Source organism: Erythrolamprus reginae, chromosome 2 (assembly GCF_031021105.1).
Source record: "Erythrolamprus reginae isolate rEryReg1 chromosome 2, rEryReg1.hap1, whole genome shotgun sequence".
Taxonomy (NCBI): domain Eukaryota; kingdom Metazoa; phylum Chordata; class Lepidosauria; order Squamata; family Dipsadidae; genus Erythrolamprus; species Erythrolamprus reginae.
The window spans coordinates 366,041-383,230 of NC_091951.1; the positions used below are offsets into that span (position 1 = coordinate 366,041).

Here is a 17,190-nt window from a genome sequence, read left to right on the forward strand (position 1 = left end):
GTAACTGCCCCGGCAGTTTTCCGGGGCTGTGCTTTCAGGTAGCACAGGTAGCACAGCTCTTTTCATAGTCCTCCACTTTGGCCTTCATCTTCGGCCACCAAAATCGCCTTCGTGTTAGGTGTGATAGATTGTTTAGGGAGACATATATCCACAAAACAATTCAAAAAACAGTGTTAGGCGTGAGTGGAAATAGTAATGGACAGTTCAAACACATAAACCAGTACAAAATATATATTATATACAGCAACAAGGTAATCTATTTACATTTCTAATCACAATCTCAATATCCAATACAAACCAGTTAACTTCCGCAGACAGCTCTAGACATAAAATAAGTACTATCAGTTAAAAAAACCCTCCCCCCAAACAGGAACTCCTTTGGCTCCCTCTTATGGCAACTATGATCCATCTCTTAAAGGTATATCATGTAAACATACATTCATAGCTTATATGCATTGTAACCTAATATAATTACATACAGGGTACTGACAAGGTAAACGGGGTTTTTGGAACCCAAAGTGTCCTCCCAGTTTGGAGTTGTGACTTCACTGGAGACTGGCAGGCTTGTACAATTTGGACCCCTTCCAAGCCAAGACTTCCCTCATGGTCAGATCTCCTTGTTCTTGTTAATTGGGTCGCTGCCCCTCCCTTCTCTTCCTTCAAACACACCCTTTCAGTGCCTCTCCAAGCACTCCGTTCGCATTGCTTCCTTCACACCAACCCTGGCAACGGAAATCCTGAGGTGGGGTTTTCCAGCGAGGGGAGCCTCAAGGGATTCCCAGCAGCGCAAGAACAGGTGCTTCGGCTGGCAACGGGAGGCGGGGCATCCCAGCGGCAGTGACTTGGGTTCGTAAGGTGAAAATAGTTCGGAAGAAGAGGCAAAAAAATCTTAAACACCGGGCTTGTATCTTGAAAAGTTCATTAGAAGAGGCGTTCGTAAGACGAGGTATCACTGTATAAGATTCATTCATATTTTTGGAGACACAAAATTAGAGATTCAATATATGGGACTAAAATTAAAAAAACATCACTACCTGAAAATACTGATCTGGCTTTCAGGCGTGGAAGCTATAATACACCCTAACACAACGGATTTAAATAAAATGGTTGTGTATTTGGAAATTTTAGAGGAAGGAGAAAAACTAAAATCAGTTCAAAAATTGGAACAAGAAGGAATTAAAATCAATTGGTGGCTCTATTTTTAAATTAAGGCAAGACTAGAAAAAGATAAAAGACAATGTGGAATACAAAAAGAAAAATCAGAATTAGATAAAATCCTATTAGGCCAAGACTTGAAAATGATAACTAAGTACATTTCTACTAAAATATCAAATGGAAGAAGTCTGCGGAGAGGGGCGGCATACAAATGCAATAGATAGATAGATAGTTAGATAGTTAGATAGATAGATAGATAGATAAATAGATAGATAGATAGATAAATAATTAAAATATTCAGTTATAATATCAATTTGGAATAATGGGATACAATTTGGAATAGAAATTATAAAATGACTAAATCAACATCTTATAAAGAGAACTTGTATAAAATGTACTATAGATGGCACCTTCCTCCGTCGAGATTGGCCAAAATACAGTGATACCTCGTCTTACAAACGTCTCACGATACAAACTTTTTGAGATACAAACCCGGGGTTTAAGATTTTTTTTGCCTCTTCTTACAAACTATTTTCACCTTACAAACCCACCACCGCCGCTGGAATGCCCCACCTCCGGTCTTCCATTGCCAGCAAAGCATCCATTTTTGTGCTGCTGGGATTCCCCTGAGGCTCCCCACCATGGGAAACCCCACCTCCAGACTTCCGTGTTTTTGTGATGCTGCAGGGGAATCCCAGCAGGGGAATCCCAGCAGTGCAAAAACGGGCGCTTTGCTGGCAACGGAAGTCAGGAGGTGGGGTTTCCCAGTGAAGGGAGCATCAGTGAAATCGCAGCATCACAAAAATACAGAGGTCCGGAGGTGGGGTTTCGAGGACTTTGGTGTTTTTGTGATGCTGCAATTTCACTGATGCTCCCTTCACTGGGAAACCCAGCTCCAGACTTCTGTTGCCAGCGAAAGGCTCGTTTTTGCGATTCTGTGACTCCCCTGCTGGGACTCCCCTGCAGCATCGTAAAAACACAGAAGTCCGGAGGTGGGGTTTCCCATGGAGTGGAGCCTCAGGGGAATCCCAGCAGCGCAAAAACGGGCCCTTCGGCTGGCAAAAGGGGTGAATTTTGGGCTTGCACGCATTAATCGCTTTTCCATTGATTCCTATGGGAAACAATGTTTCGTCTTACAAACTTTTCACCTTAAGAACCTCGTCCCGGAACCAATTACGTTTGTAAGACAAGGTATCACTGTATATTCGAATCTTATGCCAAATTGTTGGAGATGTCAATATAAAACCAGATCATATTACCACGTATGGTGGACCTGTCCACTTATTTTTTAAAAAGTGGTACAAAATTCATGATTAGCTAAGGGAAATTACCAAACAGGAAATAAAACCTGGAGCATTCTTACTAGGAATAATTGATCAGAGAATGGGGGGGGGGGGAAATCACTATATCACATGACACATCTTAACCGCGAAAGGAATCCGCATAGCACAATATTGGAAACAAAACGATATCTCAAGTGAAAGTATAGCACTGTATGTTTCGGAATATAAGACGCACCTTCATTTTTTGGTGAGGAAAATATGGAGAAGAATTTGCTTACCAGGTATTCATCTGGCTAGCACCCTTAGTCTGGTCAGCTTCAGCACATAATTTTATCCCCTGGGTTGTTGTGGTTGGCTCTGGCCCAGCTCCTGCCCCCGGGAATGGGGAGGTGGATGCACGGGGAACTTCAACATGTCACAGGCCTGTGTTATTGCCGACAGAATCAGTTCAGAGTTTAGTTTCCATCCACATGGCATAGAAAGATAGGAACATAGAAGTCTGACAGCAGGAAAAGACCTCATGGACCATCTAGTCTGCCCTTATACTGTTTTCTGTATTTTATCTTACAATGGATATATGTTTATCCCAGGTAGGTTTAAATTCAGTTACTGTGGATTTATCTACCACGTCTGCTGGAAGTTTGTTCCAAGGATCTACTACTCTTTCAGTAAAATAATATTTTCTCATGTTGCTTTTGATCTTTCCCCCAACTAACTTCAGATTGTGTCCCCTTGTTCTTGGGTTCACTTTCCTATTAAAAACACTTCCCTCCTGAACCTTATTTAAGCCTTTGATGTATTCAAATGTTTCGATCCTGTCCCCCCTTTTCCTTCTGTCCTCCACACCTGCTGATCCCACTGAGCACCTCCGAAGACCATCTCCTCCAGCGGTGGATCCTCCACCTAGAGACGGATGACAGACACTCCCAAAGCTCCATTTTTCATTGGCTGGGCTCGATGTTCGACTTCCTGGAAGTTAGAAATAGATTTCCGTGGTGCTCCAGCTCTTCCCCCTGCCCATCCCTCCCTCTCTCCCTTCCCCCTCACCTTTCCTCTCCCCTCCCCTCTGTCTCTTTGCTCCCCCTCCTTCTCCCCCTCCTTCTCCTTCATCCTCTACTTTTCCCTCTCCCTAGCTCCCCCTTGCTCTTCCTTCTTCCTCACTTACCCCTCTCCATCCCCTCCCTACTCTTCCCTCTCCTCTCCCTTGCCCCTTGGCCTTCCCCTTCCCCCTAACTCCTTCTCATCCCTCCCTTCTCCCTCACACTTTCTCCCTCCCTCTTGCTTTTCCATCTTCCTTCACTCTTCCCCCCTCCGCTCCCACCCCGTTTTCCACCCTGTGTGGGCAGCCTTTCTGCCCTCCTGACACAGGACTGGGGGGGTTTGCTCCCGTGGGAGGAAAGTAGAGGGGCTTGGAGACCCCCAATTATTTCCCTTGCGTCTTGAGCCTCAGGAAGGTGGGGGCAAGGACCAAGGAAGGTGAGACCTCCTAGTAGCCACCCTTAGGGTTTCTGCTCCACTCTTAACCTTCTCCCCTCTCTGTAGACAAGGAGAATTGGGGTCTCACGAGGTCTTCCAAACAGCAGGAACTGAGCAAGGGGGGATGGGGGGAGTTTCAGGGAGATCAGGCAAGGCTAAAAGAGGAATGGGAAGTGGATCTTTTGAGGGAGGCGAGTTCGAGGAGGGCCTGAAACTTCCCCCTCCTTGTCTTGGAGCAGTTTCAGCCTACGCGGTAGCCCAGATGCCTCCTGGTGGTCTCCCATCCTCAGACTGGCCAGGCTGATCTCCCTCAGCTAGGTGAGGGCAGGGGAGGCTGGGCAGCTGTCAGCTGTTGAGGGCAGAGAATGAAATGCCAGATCAGAGCCCCAACCCTCTCCCGGCTGCAGCAGGCAGACATCCCACAGGGCCTGTGTCCTGAGATGGCCTCAGTCCTTTCTTGGGATGGGGGAGGGGGCTGGAGAGGTCAAACTCCCCCCTGGCCCAGCACCGGCCTCAGAAGGACAGAACTGGGTCTCCACCTGCAGCTGAAGGAGGCAGAGTTTGAACCTGCCCCACAATACAGCTCATCTGTCTGGAACCCACACCACATCTCAGACATCAACACTCTCGAAAACATCCAAAGATATTTCACCAGAAGAGCCCTCCACTCCTCCACTCGAAACAGAATACCCTACGAAAATAGACAAACTATCCTGGGTCTTGAAAGCTTAGAACTGCGGCGCCTAAAACACGATTTAAGTATTGCCCACAAGATCATACACTGCGGCGTCCTTCCGGTCAACGACTACTTCAGCTTCAACCGCAACAACACAAGAGCACGCAACAGCTTCAAACTTAATATTAACCGCTCCAAACTTGACTGTAAAAAATATGACTTTAACAATCGAGTTGTCGAAGCGTGGAACTCATTGCCGGACTCAATAGTGTCAGCTCCCAACCCCCAACATTTCTCCCTTAGACTCTCCACGATTGACCTCTAAAGGTTCCTAAGAGGCCAGTAAGGGGCGTACGTAAGTGCACTGATGTGCCTGTCGTCCCCTGTCCAATTGTCTTTCCTTACCCCTTATATCATATATATTCTCTCCTTCCCATCTACTTCTCTTCTTTTTTTACTTCCTATCTTTATATATATTACTTAATGTCTATTCTCTTTCATATGTATTGTATATTGGACAAAGAATAAATTAAAAAAATAAATTAAAAAAATTGTGCGCTTACACACACCGTCACACAAAATTGGCCCCGGATCCAGAGAGACTCGTGGAATGCCCATCGCTCTCCTGATCAAAGCAGAACTTCTGGGCTCTTTTCATACCCCAAAACACACACACACAGAGCAGCTCTTCTTTCTGCAACCCACAACAGCTGCAGAGGCGCGTGGGCTTCGCTTCCCCAGCCTGAAGCCTTGGGCTCCTCTGAAGTGGAACTGAGGAACTGGCCAGGATCCAGCAGGCAACAAGCCTGGATTCTTCATCAGGGCAGCTCAGGGACTCCCCTCCTCCGCCCCATGGCTGAGTCTCCAGGTGGGGGCAGCCCCTTTGTCCTGGAAAATGTGACTCTTTGTACACTGGAAAATGTGACTCTTTGCCTAATATTTCTTTTTAAAAAGTTTATTGTTTGGAATGTTTTTTTTAATAGTTTCATGTAAATACCCATGTTTAACTTATTGTGAGTTGGGGGGCTATATAAATTTGAGAGATGGTGTGCATGTGTGTGAGAGAGAGGGGATAGATAAACCCTATCCTTTATATTTTGAATATAAGAAGAAACGTTTTTTAAATTTTATTTTATTTGATCAGCCTACTAGTTCTACATTGCTGTTATATATTGTTACCTAAATCTTGAACTTTATTAATTTCAATCGTATTGAAAAAAGTTGTCAAAAATTTATTGCTAAACAACAGTTTTATGTTGTATGTTTATTTATTTATTGTCAGAGTTGAAAGGGACCATGAAGGCCATCGAGTCCAACCCCCTGCCCAAGCAGGAACCCTATAGTACACCAGTCAAGTGGCCGTTCAATCTTCTCTTAAAAATGTCCGTATCTAGTAAACGAAATAAGTAACAAGATTGCTTACACTTTATTTCCCTTTTACCCTGTATACTTTCAAGATCTGAGCGATTTGACTGGTTATAAATATTTAGGCTTTTAGATATTTTTTTTGATTAACCCAATCCTACCATCTGCTCCAAGTTTGATAGAATTCAGTATTATCTCTTTCTTGTATTTCCAATGTTATCTTATTCATCTCTGCAATTTCGCACATTTTTTTCTATTTAGCGTTGAGGAGAAACAATAGAACCCTAGTTGTTCACACCAGCACGTTGTCCGAGTCTTCGGAGAGGGGCGGCATACAAGTCCAACTAATAAATAAATAAATAAATAAATAAAGAGTAACCTCTTTAAATACAGTGGGGGAGGAGGAGAGTATTTTACCCCCTGAGAAAGAAATGATGAGTCCTCGAAGTCATGAAGGTTTCACAGCTGAAGTTTGAATCTGCAGCTCCCTCCACAGATTTTCTCCGGGATTCATCCCGTTTATTCCTCGTATTGGTGCATCGGAGTCCCCTTTTGATTGACCCCATATTTCTTTTCTACTTCTGCTGTATTGTGTTACTTTTTTCTTCCAGTTTGGTTGATTCCACTGAGTTTTGAGTTGGGAATCAGCTTCTAAACCTTCGTCTCCCTCTCACTTCAGTTTCACTTTGGATGAGGAGAGGTGGTGGGTTCCCACAGCTGACCTTCTGGGTCCTTGTGAGGGGCAGCTCATCCCCTGCCAGAAGCCCCCACGTGGGTGTTGTGGACCATGGTCCAGGGATCCCAATTCCTCTCTGGAGAGACCCGTCCCCTAAGCCAGGCTGGATGCTGCCTTCCCTCCTTGGACAGTTCCCTTTATGGGCAGAGCGGGAGAGAAAACCTCCTGTCCCCCATCTCTGGGGCTCCCACTGGGCCCTCCTGCTCCGAGACTCTTGGCCTCGATTCCAGGGAGTTTATCCTTCCTTCCCGCATGAAAAAGGAAAATGGTTCAGATGGTTATCTAACTTTAAAAACAATAAAACAAAAAACCAATCAAAATCTCTTATTATAAATTAAAATAAAGACATACACAATAGAAATTCGGACCAAAACCAATACAATCCCTGTCTGAGTTCAATCCACTTGATAATTATTAATAACTTACTAATATCATAACTTAAAATACTTCTCACTAACAAAAATAACAAACATAATCAAACTAAGCAGTCACAATCCACATGCCTGCTAGTTCGCAGGTATTACCCCTCCTCTCTTTTTCTCTCTTCTCTTTTCTATCCCATCTCCAACTACCTTTCCTTTCCACGTCACCTTTGGACCATTAAACACTAGTTATAAGATTATCCAAATAAGAATATTGAATACAAAATAATTACATATAGACAAATATTTGGAATGTATATACAATATATAAAAGCTGCTGTATAAAAACAGTTTACCCCCTCCCCCTCCTACTTTTCTTTTTTGTATCCCCATCCCCCCTCTCCCTGTTTTTTTTAATATAACCTAATAAAGTATATTTTTTTAAAAAAAGGAAAAGGAAAAGGATTGATGTGGAGGAAATATGGAGCTGCTGTGCAAAGGAAGAGGGACGCGCGAGCACAAATTTGTACTTTCACGTCAAAATAAACACATTGAACATTCGCAGCAGAGAAAACAACCCGGAGCCTCCTGAGGTAAATCTCAAAAGGAGGCTTGAAGAAAAAGGCAGGGGAAAGGGAAACGCCCCCTTTCCACCCTCAGCAACCAATCTGAGCGGAGATCCCCTCCGGCAGGAGCCCGCCCTCCCTCAGCTAAAACGGAGGAGGCTGAGAAGGAAGTGACATCACCGAGCCTTGCCACTCTAGGACGCCCCACTCGCCCTCCTTAACCCCTGGTGCTGTTATGAGACGGAGAGTCCAGCTGGAGGACATCCAGACGTGCCCCAGGTGAAAGGGAGGCTCTTCCCGGTCCCCATGTTCCCCTGCCGCCCTCTCCCTACAGGGGAAATGGGAGGGTGGGCTTAGCAGGAGGGGAGGAGGAGGCGGGATTCGCCTCAGGCTCCCCGAGGGCCCGATCCTGTCTCCGGAGGGGGAGAGAAGCGGGGCGGCCTCTGCAGCTGCCTCCTTCCCGGTCCTGCTCGGGGGCCCTGGGCCCTGCGCTGGGATGAGCCTCTTGGGGCTCCGGGCAGGTTGGGTGAAGGTCGCTCAGGGGCTGAATTCCACCTTCTCATTCTGGGCCTTTGTTTTCCCTTCCACCTCAGAGACAGAAACCGGAAGCCATTTGGGGTCTTTGCAAGGCCCCATTTTCTCCTGGGGGAAGAAGAAAAGAGCGGGATCACCTGGAGGGATCCGTCCTGTGTTCCCAGAAATGGTCCCGTGAAGGAAAAGGCGTCTGGAGACCCACAAGAGTCCTTGGACCCCTTTGGAGTTGCTCTGCAGGACAGAGGAAGGATGGAGACCCCACCTGTTGCAAAGGGGGGAAGCGGAAAAGGCCCTGCAGCCGCTCAGCCTGGGAAAGGGGGGAAGCTCTGGACAAGACCCGGGCAGAAGATCCTGGAGGAAGAACCCATCCTCCCTTCGGAAGTTCAGCCCTGGAACTCCATCCAATACCGGGAGGCTGAGGGTCCCCGAGGACTTTGCAGACGACTCCACGACTTGTGCAGGCGATGGCTGAGGCCGGAGAAACACACCAAAGTCCAGATGCTGGACCTGGTGGTTCTGGAGCATCTCCTGTTCCTTCTGCCCCCAGAGATGGAGGGCTGGGTGCGGGAGTGTGGAGCAGAGACCAGCTCCCAGGCGGTGGCCCTGGTGGAAGGCCTCCTCCTGAGCCAGGCGGAGGAGCAGAAGGAGAAGGTGCAGTTGCAGGTGAGACACTTTTGGGAGCTCAGAAAACATAGAACGTGGTTGAATACTTCACCCCTCCTTCCAAAATTCTTTGACTTTCATAATATGTGTCATTCGTCAATTCTTGTAGGACATTGCTCCATTTTCTCACTGAGAATGGATGTTGTGGGCTTTGATGTTGTGTTGTGAATCTGGGAATCCTCTTTGTGTTGTGTGATGTACATTAATTCTGCTTCTTTTTCCCTTCCTCCTGTTTGAAGTGCTGCACTGTGGAGATGAGAGATCCTGAGGGAAAGAGGAATCCATCAAATCCCCCTCAGGAGCCAATTTCCTGGAGGATCCCTTCGGAAGATCCACGTCAGGACACCACAGAAGGTAATGGAAGATCCTCCGATGACCCATCTGTCCTACCTCTCTCTCTCTTCTCCTCCTATTTTGTTAATTATGCATTTTGAAATTATTTATTCCCAACAGAGAGACAAAGAATGAAGCTTTCTGGTTATTATGACGGAGATCAAACAGCGGTTGAACCTTCAAATCAAGTAAGAAAGGGGAAAGTTTATTGATTAATTGATTGGATTTATATGCCCTCTCTCTCTATTATTAGATTTCTATTCTCCTTTTAGGAAGTGACGCGGGCGTGCAGAGTGCTCTTGCCTTCTATTTTCTCCCCTTGTTCTGATTGGATTATTTTTGTGTTCTCCCACAACATGGAGAGCAGAATAGGAGGTTCAAATTCCTTTCAGCCAGCATAGCTTCCTCTGGTTGTCTTCTTCTGCTAGGTGTTCTTCCAACTTTGAGTTTACAAGAAGCAATTTTGTAAAAGTTCTTCAAGAAATTTTATTTTAATCCTCCCAAAGTCTCTTATTGCTAAATCACCAGACTTCTTTTAACCTAAAATGTTGCTTTTGCCAAATTCATTATATAATCCTCAATCAATAGTCAATAGTTAATAGCCAGACTCTCAGGTTTATTCTAACAAAAAAATTCCACTGCTTCCCTCTCCTTACAGTATAAATTTCACTCCATGGGTTGTTCTTCCTCTCTGTAATGGTGCTTCCCTCTTGCTGATAGTCCTCTTCCGCCTCTTCCAATCTCCGTTACCATCGCTTCACTCACCGCTCCTTCTGTCAAGCATTTCTCCCCATCGCTGGTCACCGCTTTTTCCCCAGCCGGTTCTCCGCCACGCTACTGTTCTCTGGTCTCCCCTTTCTCTTTCTGACTGTCTCATTTCTCCCTGAGTTGCTTTCCACCGGTCAGTGCTTGTCGTTCCACACTCGCCCCAATCAGTCTTTTAACTCAACCGATTCATTCGTGTTCAATGCCATCTGGAACCAGAAAACTATTTTTATTTATTTTTATTTATTCATTTGTCCAATACACAAATACATAGGAAGAAAAATAGACATATGATAATATAAAAGAGGGTGAAAGTGAACTTAGAGGAGAGGATATATGACAGGAAGAGAATATATAAGATAGGTGAAAGAGAGGAAAGACAATTGGACAGGGGATGAAAGGCACACCAGTGAACTTATGTATGCCCCTCACTGACCTCTTAGGAACCTGGAGAGGTCAATCGTGGAGAGTCTAAGGGAGAAGTATATATAAAAGTCTCGATCCCCTTTTTGTTTCATTTATTAAGATATCTTTCACAATTCTTTTCTCTTGTTTTACTTTTTGCTATATTTTACGTGCTCCCTCCTCCGCGGTTTCCTTTCTCTTCCCCCCCCTGACAGGTAACCGCTGTTTAAAGTTTAAAGCCTCTTTCTCACCCTCACACTTATTGAATTATCCATGGAGAGGGGTGGCTGGCATATGCGTCCAATTAATAAATAATAAATAAAATTATCAGTCAAGCCGAATAAATTGTTTAGATACCATATAGGGTATCTTCTTGATCATAGATTCAGAGTTGTGTTACATCCTTTTTTGTTCCTCTTTTGCAATGGGCTGTCACGATACTACCGTTGCCATGTTGACAGGCGACTCTCCTGCGATGGAGTTTGCAAGGCTTTTCCTTCTTCGCGCTGGGTGATGGCTTTTCTCCACAACCCCTAAGGAATCCCCCGCTCACTTCTCCAGGGTGGAGGTGCCCGATCTCAGGCCTCTGATGGCCAAGGATCCAGGTTTGGGGAGCAGAGCCCGGCTCTCCCGTGCCCGCTCGTCATGGTCCCACCCTGGAAGTCATTGTGCATTTGGTTTTTTCCCCTCTAAATGTAGAACCTTTATGCGATGAGAAGAAAGAATTCTCCAAATGAACCACTAAATGGTTGGTGTTGCCAAAAGAACTTTGGATTACTGGACCTCAGACTGATAAGGACAACTTTAGAAAACCTATGGCCCAACTAGTCAGGATGGCTTTTGTTGTGGTTAGCTCTGGCCCAGCTCCTGCCCCAAGGACTGTGGATGTGGGGGAAACATCCACATGCTGCAGGCCTGTTTTGCCCCCGGTGGAATCTGCTGATGAAGGCTCCTCTGACCAAGAAGACATGAGTGACAGGGAGAGTGTGGCAGACAGCTCAGAAGGAGATCAATTCTCTAGCTCCTCCTTGGATTCAGAACAAGAGTTAATGATACAGCCACGCATGCAGAGAGCGATGCATAGGCAGCAACAACTGAGAGATTATTATCAAAGAAAATGAGGCCACCTGTGGTTGGGTGGGGCTGTGGTCATTAGTGAGGCTGCTATAAAGAGCAGCCTGTGGGTTTGGCCATTGTGGAGGATTATCTGATCGTTGTGTTTCGTGACTGCTTTATTGACTTTGACCTTTTGTGTGCTGCTTTTTCCCCGCTTTGAAACTAAACCAGGGCAAAGTGTGTTTCACTTTGTGAAAGAAGGACTGTGAATTGCCTCACAGCTGCAAGCTAAGTATCACAGGACTGATAAGGGACTTGTACAAATTACCATTTTGTTTGGAGACGAGTGCTCTTGGCTATACCAAAAGAGGGCTTGGTTTAAGTGAATCTTCATTATAAAGAACATGTGTGTTCAAACGTGTGTGTGTCTGAAATTTGTACCTGTGAATTTTGGGGAGGATTCTACCAGAGAGCCCGACAGAACAGCTTTAAACTAAAATTGTGAGGAGAGTGTGACCAATCTACAGGATCTGCAGGACCTAACTCCAAGCAAGGCAAATAACGAATTACGAAAGGATGGGAAAAAACACAAACATCGAACAGGAGACGCAGAAAGCACACCCAGAATCAGGCACAAAGAACTCAAATGCCTTTACACAAATGCACAAAGCCTGCGGAATAAACAGGGAGAACTTGCAACCAACATGGCCATACATACAAACTGGTTGAAACCACACTCAACAGCAGCGACTGCGAGAGGGACCTTGGAGTCATGGTGGACAACCAACTAAATATGAGCCAGCAATGTGCAGGGGCAGCCAAAAAAACCCAATACAATCCTAAATTTCATTAACAACGGGATTCAACCCAGGACTAGGGCGGTACTAATACCACTATATAAAGCCCTAGTTAGACCACACCTAGAGTACTGAATCCAATTTTGGTCACCACACTACAAAAAAGACATTGACCCTCTAGAGAAAGTGCAGAAGAAGCAACCAGGATGATAAGGGGGCTGGAGACTAAAACATACGAAGAGCGGTTGCAGGAACCGGGCATGGCCAGTCTATTGATTGATTGATTGTTAGAGTTGAAAGGGACCATGACGGCCATCGAGTCCAACCCCCTGCCCAAGCAGGAACTCTATAGTACACCAGTCAAGTGGCAGTCCAATTTCCTCTTAAAAATGTCCAGAGTGTTGGAGTTCACAACGTCCGCTGGTAGGTTGTTCCATTGGTTGATCGCTCTGACCGTCAGGAAGTTCCTCCTTATCTCCATGTTGAATCTCTCCTTGGTCAGCTTCCAGCCGTTGTTCCTCGTCTGGCCCATGTGTAGTGGGGAGAAGGACCAGGGGTGACATGATCGCTGTGTTCCAATACTCGAGGGGCTGCCACAGAGAGGAGGGGGTATCCGGCCGTTCTCCAAAGCACCAGGAGGTCAGACGAGGAATAACAGGTGGAAGCTGACCAAGGAGAGATTCAACCTGGAAGTAAGGCAGGAACTTTCTGGCAGTGAGAGCGACCAACCAGTGGAACAGCTTGACTGCGAAGATTGTGAGAACTCCAACTCTTGAGATTTTCAAAGGTAGATTGGATGGCCATTTGTCCAAAATAGTGTAGGGACTCCCGCTTGAGCAAGGGGATGAACTAGATGACCTACAAGGTCCTTTCCAACTTTAATAATAATCATAATCTAAACCCGTACATTTTTCACTGTTGATTTTGCTTTGTCAGATGGGGCCCATATCTGTTGATCCTTCTATATCTCGATCTTATATCCTGGAGTGTTGTTATACCTGTCGATTTGGTCTTGTCTACAAATGTGATGAGTTCCCCTTCTATCCTCTTGTCTAAATGAATGATGAAGATAAACAGATCTTGTGAATCCTCCCGTTCTGTTCTTGTTCCCGTGTTCAGGAGAGTCCTGTGTCCTTCGCGGAGGTGGCTGTGTCTTTCTCTGAGGAGGAATGGTCTCAGCTGGATCCTGACCAGAAAGCGCTGCATTCGGAAGTCATGCTGGAAAACCATAGGAACGTGGTCTTTCTGGGTAAGAGTATGACACCAATCAGAGTTCAAGAAGAAAGATTATAGTTAGTTCTTTATTTAAACAACCAATATAATGAGACATCGTCTCCTGGGCGGGAGAAGGAAAGGATCTGGCCTTCTGGTGCTCCAAGGAAGGAAAGAGTCAATGTCTCTTGGCTTAGATGCTTCATGTGCCATTTCACATCTGTATTTTTCCATTTCTATTTGAACTTATATGTTGGGGTGTGTAAAAAGAATGAGGTGTGCTTTTGTGTGTCCCCTGGAGGTCATGTGAGAGGAGTGTGTTGTCATTTGTCTCAAACCTCAAAACTTGTGTGAGAACAGGACTTTTCTCCCAATCCAAGAACAAAGGCTTTCTGCAGTGTCACCGCAGAAAAAGACCTCATGGTCCATATATCCATCCTAAGATAAAATACAGGAAATAGTATAAGGGCAGACTAGATGGACCAGGAGGTCTTTTTCTGCCGTCAGACTTCTATGTTTCTATTTAGTCTGCCCTTATACTATTTCCTGTATTTTATCTTAGGGTGGATCTATGTTTATCCCAGGCATGTTTAAATTCAGTTACTGTGGATTTACCAACCATGTCTGCTGGAAGTTTGTTCCAAGGATCTACTACTCTTTCAGTAAAATATTTTCTCACGTTGCTTCTGATCTTTCCCCCAACTAACTTCAGATTGTGTCCCCTTGTTCTTGTGTTCACTTTCCTATTAAAAACACTTCCCTCCTGGACCTTATTTAACCCTTTAATATATTTAAATGTTTCGATCATGTCCCCCCTTTTCCTTCTGTCCTCCAGACTATACAGATTGAGTCCATTAAGTCTTTCCTGATACGTTTTATGCTTCAGGCCTTCCACCATTCTTGTAGCCCGTCTTTGGACCCCTTCATTTTTGTCAATATCTTTTTGTAGTTGAGGTCTCCAGAACTGGACACAGTATTCCAAATGTGGTCTCACCAGCGCTCTATATAAGGGGATCACAATCTCCCTTTTCCTGCTTGTTATACCTCTAGCTATGCAGCCAAACATCCTACTTGCTTTTCCTACCACCCGACCACACTGCTCACCCATTTTGAGACTGTCAGAAATCACTACCCCTAAATCCTTCTCTTCTGAAGTTTTTGCTAACACAGAACTGCCAATGCAATACTCAGAGTGAGGATTCCTTTTCCCCAAGTGCATTATTTTACATTTGGAAACATTAAACTGCAGTTTCCATTGCTTTGACCATTTATCTAGTAAAGCTAAATCATTTGCCATATTACAGAGGCCTCCATGAATATCAACCCTATTGCATACTTAGGTAATCAAGGTAATCCTTGAGTTACAACAGTTCACTTAGTAACCATTCCAAGCTATGACTAGCACTCCCCCAAGTACTTGAGAGGCAGTCCTGAAATAAGAGCATTGCAGTAGCAGCACCGCTATTGCTCATATTTACTGATGACAGCAGAGGTGCTACAACATTTGCCCTACATATTCCCCCCCTCCATATTTCCCGCCAAGACTATAAGAAGCAGTGGGCGAAAATGTCTGTGCGTCTTATAGAACGATTACAGGCCTTGGACGCGACACGCGGAGGCCAAAAAAAATTTTTTTTTCTTGTTTTGCTTTTCTAAACCTAGGTGCATCTTATGGTCCAAAAAATATGGTACTTTATGATGTTGCGGAGAGCCGTCGGTTCCTTTGCCTACTTGGGTGCATCTGCAGAAAGAAGAAGCCTAAAGTATTGAGAGATGTGTGAAGTCAGTCGTAGAAAACGTAGCACTATTGATCTCACGTGATATCGCACTATAATGCTCTAGGCCTCTGTTCCCGGCTACCCAAGGCCTGCACAAGATCCAGGGCAAAATGTTGGCCGAGAGAGGGAAGGTCCCTTCGTCTCCTAAGACTTTTGCCCTGGATCTCGTGCAGTCCTCAGTTCTTAAAGTTCTTCAATGCCTGAAGCTGTGAGATCACCTGATATTAGTCGCCTGGGATCTTGCACTACTGATCTCGTGTGATCTATCCCTAAAGTACTTTAGATCTCCGCTCTCTGCGAACTGACTCCTGTGCCACATCCAGAGTGATGGCAGTGTTCCAATTGATTGTTTCTTCATTGCTTATTGGACTCGTATGACAATCATTAAGTGTCGTACTTCATGATTCTTGACAAATTTATATTTTCTTCTATGTATTCTGAGAGCATATGCACCATAAACAAATTCCTTGTGCATCCTAATCACATTTGGCCAATAAAGAATTCTATTCTATTCTAAAAATATCTCAGGGGCTGCCACAAAGAAGAGGGAGTCAAACTATTGTCCAAAGCACCTGAGGGCAGGACAAGAAGCAGTGAGTGGACACTAATCTAGATTAACTGGATTTTATTTATTTTATTTATTTATTCGATTTTTATGCCGCCCTTCTCCTTAGACTCAGGGTGGCTTACAACATGTTAGCAATAGCACTTCTTAACAGAGCCAGGCTATTGCCCCCACAATCCAGGTCCTCATTTTACCCACCTCAGAAGGATGGAAGGCTGAGTCAACCTTGAGCCGGTGATGAGATTTGAACTGCTGACTTTCAGATCTACAGTCAGCTTCAGTGGCCTGCAGTACAGCACTCTACCTGCTGCGCCACCCTGGCTCATGCCTTTCAGTCCGGTTTCAGGACCGATCACAGCACAGAAACCACTTTGGTCGCGCTGGTGGATGATCTCTGGCGGGCTTGGGATAGGTGACATTCCTCTATCCTGGTGCTCCTCGACCTCTCAGTGGCCTTTGATACCATCGACTAGGATATCCTTCTGCGACGACTGGAGGGAGTGGGAGGCTCCCCCCATCTCTCCGGGGTCGTTTTCAGTTGGTGTTAGTGGGGGGACAGAGGTCCACCCCTCAGCCCCTCCTCCGTGGAGTGCCGCAGGGGTCTGTTCTCTCCCCCCCTGCTGTTTAATATCTACATGAAGCCGTTGGGCGAGATCATCCGACGGTATGGGGTGAGGTATCATCAGTACGCTGATGATACCCAGTTATACATCTCCACCCCATGCCAACTCAGTGAAGTGGTAGATGTGACGTACCCGTGCCTGGAAGCTGTGAGGATCTGGATGGGGGCTAACAGGCTCAAGCTCAACCCAGGCAACACCGAGTGGCTGTGGGTATTTCTTCGATCTGTCCATCCATTGTTCGGTGGGGGGGGGGGACATTGTTCCACTCAGATAGGATCCGCAACTTGGGTGTCCTCCTGGATCCACATCTGAGTCTTAACTATCATCTTTTGGCTTTGGCCAGGGGGACCTTTGCCCAGGTTTGCCTGGTTCACCGGTTACGGCCCTAATTGGATCCGGAGGCTCTGCAGTCACTCAGGCCCTCATCACCTCCCGTCTTGATTATTGCAATGTCCTCTACATGGGACTACCCTTGAAACGTATTCGGGGAGTGAAAATAGTCCAGAATGCAGCCACGAGAGCTGTCATGGGTATACCTCGGTAACACCTGTGCTCCGTCAGATGCACTGGCTTCCTATTGGTCTCCGGGCATAATTCAAGGTATTGGTTACTACCTATAAGGCCCTACACCACTCAGGGTCAGACTACCTACAGGGCCACTTCCTGCCATGTACCTCCCAGACACCAATAAGAGCACACAGAGTTGGCCACCTCCAGGTCCCGCCGACTAAATAATGTAGGTTGGAGGGACCACGGGGGAAGGCCTTCTCTGTGACTGCCCCAGCCCTATGGAACCATCTACCCCTCGATGTCCGCACTACTCTCACCCTGCTGGCCTTT

General features: G+C 45.8%; 1 pseudogene; it reads left to right on the forward strand.

Moving 5' to 3' along the window:
- The first annotated feature begins 7,830 nt into the window (after positions 1-7,830).
- The window catches only part of LOC139162978 (zinc finger protein 208-like), a 65,276-nt pseudogene continuing 55,916 nt past the window's right edge, over positions 7,831-17,190 (forward strand).